The sequence below is a fragment of the Gavialis gangeticus genome, unplaced genomic scaffold, assembly GCF_001723915.1.
Source record: "Gavialis gangeticus isolate Ggan-Ray unplaced genomic scaffold, GavGan_comp1, whole genome shotgun sequence".
Classification (NCBI taxonomy): Eukaryota; Metazoa; Chordata; order Crocodylia; family Gavialidae; genus Gavialis; species Gavialis gangeticus.
The window spans coordinates 14,106,497-14,109,376 of NW_017728997.1; positions in this window are offsets into that span (position 1 = coordinate 14,106,497).

Below are 2,880 nucleotides of genomic sequence, written 5' to 3' on the forward strand. Positions count from 1 at the left end.
GCTGAGCATTGCAGCGCCGAAGGCAATTATGCCACGCAAACTCGTCAATTTTCCCTCCGCCCCTTCCTGCACCCGGCGTTCGGTGCGGTGGAAATGACAGCGCTCCCCGGGACCTGGAATGGCAAATTGTCCCAGGCGCCTCGGCAGTTCATGCTCCCAGGATCTGTTCTTGGGAGATGTTTAGCTTCCACCTGAAAGGGCTGCGGCTGCCGTTGTGAGAGAAGAGTTGCATAGCTTTTCAAGCTACATTTTTGCCTTGTCAGAGGCTGTAATATTAACATTGGCAGCTTCCCAGAGCCCCTTGCCTTCCCACTTGCATAAAGGCAGAACGACAGCGGCGGGGGAACGAAAGGCGGCTGTTCCCATTCTCCCTGGATCGCGCCGTTCTCTCCAGGGTCGGGTGGCAGGGGGTCAACCCGCTGTTCCCTCGGCTCTGCATTTTTTTTGTTTTTGGGGGTTTTTTTGCAAGGAGCTGAAACCAATTTCAGCACAATGATTTGCCTCCAGGCCCAGAACGTTTTTAAAGGGAAATACTTTGCTGCGTGCTTCGCAATCAGACTGTGCAGCTGCTTGTCCCACGAGACAGGTGAGGCCAAGAATTTCTCGGGCATCCACAAGAATCCCAGACGCGCTGCAGAGAAGACGACAGCCCGGTTATAGCAAAGAGAAAACCAACCTTTCTCCCCAGAACAAATCTGCAACCCTGCCACCCCATCACGTGCCCCAGGAAGAGAGCAGGAGATTTGGGAATGCTGCCACTGGCTCACTTCGGTTCAAAGAAATTAATAGGGTGGGGGGAAATATATCCAGAACTGGATCGTGCCCCATGCTGCAGAGGAAGGTGAAAAACTTGGATTCAGAGCAGTGCTACTGCCTCACTAGACTCATTAATAGGGCAGAAAAGATTTGCCTTCTGGGAAGAAGTGCGTGTGGAAGTCATGGTACGTTAGAAAAAGCAAGAACTTTTCTTAGAAGTTTAGCGGGGAGTGAAAAGTTTTCTGGCAAAACCAAACCCACTGAAATCAAAGCTGAGTTTTGCTTCAAAGGAAGACCGAACGTTACCCCCTCTTCTTTAAGAGGAGTGTGCCCACATCGCACCCCAAGCAATGCCACGCGTCAGCAGGATGGCACAAGGCGGCTCAGAAATACCAGGGCGCTCCGTTCAAAACCTGCCTCTTACAACTCGGCCTCGGTGATTTTTCCATGAGTGCTAATCCAGGATCGAGCCCCGATTCCTTTTCACGTGGTCGTCGGTGTTGTCCTTCCATGGTGCTTTGAAATCCCTATCTGGCTGAAGAAGCAAATCTGTCCAGGGGAAAGCAAAGGCTGGGTGCACTGATGGAAAGGGAAGGAAGACCTGGAGAATAGTACAATAAAAATATGATCTTGCATTCTATTATTTCGAGAGATTTTTGGGTTGTGTTTATATATCATGTTAATATACATCAGCTGTTAATGAAAAATCTGGCATCGGTTCCAGCTTTTAAAATGGAGCTGGAAAGGCAAAGATTAATAACCAAAGCACTAGCCAAAGATGAGCTATAGATTTTTTTTTTTTCTTCCAGAGCGGGCTGCTACTTCCTTCGCTTTGCATCCATTGTTAGTAGCTAGTGCCTGAAAATGTCACAGTATGGAAGCCAGCACCGGCGAGGAGGTGCCTGAGGTCAACTGCTGCCCTTGAGATGAGTTTCTCCCCCAGTGCTAAGAAACCTGGAGGTCAATTAGTGCAGACCAAAGCTCTTCCAACAAGGCAGGACCACCAACAGCTGTGTTTGTTGAGACAACCCTTAAGGAAACTTATGTTGAAGCTTAGCAAAAGCTGCTCTGGAGGATGAACGAGGTTAAATATTTCCTTCAGCCCCAGAGCTCCTTGCGGTGTTCCCACAACACCTAGTCGTGTAAGGAGTATATCCTTCTGCACTGCTCTGCATTGCTAAAGCCGGCGACGTGGTTGTGGGAAGTCTGCTGAGTGCAGAAACACCTACTACGGAGCTGCAGGTTGTAGCCGTGTTGCTCTAAGGACATAGGCAGACAAGGGTCTTTGGGTGAAGCTGATAGCTTTTATTAGACCAACTTAAATAGTTGGGAAACAATTTTCTTAGCAAGCTTTCGTCAGGCTGAGGAAGCCCTTGCAGTTGGTGTGTGCTCTTTCTCTAGGAAGCCTGGCTCGACACTTGCTGGGAAAAAGTCTGGATCCGCGTCCTTTTTCCTCCCCTGGAAGAACAAAGTTGAGGGTAGTGCAACTCTTCCTTCTGTCTGACTATGGCACGTAGGGTAGAAAGCTATCTGCTTCTCCACCTCACCATCCAGCAGAGATCTGTCCTTGAGCCAAAGGGACAGCTCTGTTAGCTGGAAGCAGCTGGAAGCCGGTACTTTCCAGTGGGCTAGCCGTTGCTAGGGATATAGGATGCACCTTGCCAGTATTTGCCAAATGCACCTTTGAAACTGCACAAGAAAGACAGCTTTTGTTGGTCTCCCGTGGGCACAGACTTTGTGCAGCCCTCTGGCAATGGGTGGATTTTCACTGCAAGGGAACGATCCCCCCACTGCCAGCTGAATCGGGAGTGCAGCTGTGTGCCCACAGAGGAAAATAAGGGGAAGTCAATGTGGTGGGTAGACCAGCTTCATCTGACATCCCAGACTTCTCCTCCCATCCTAGGCAGGTGGCAGAGAGAGTAGGCAATGCCTTGCCTGGGCCCCTGCCCCATTTACCAACTGGCGTAGCTGAGCTAGTGCAGAGGAATCAGCTATGCCAGTATCACGACTAGGACATCTCCCCCATCCGTGGTGTCGCAGTAACACGACTAGGACATCCCCCCCCCCCCGTGGTGTCGCAGTAACACGACTAGGACATCCCCCCCCATCCGTGGTGTCGCAGTA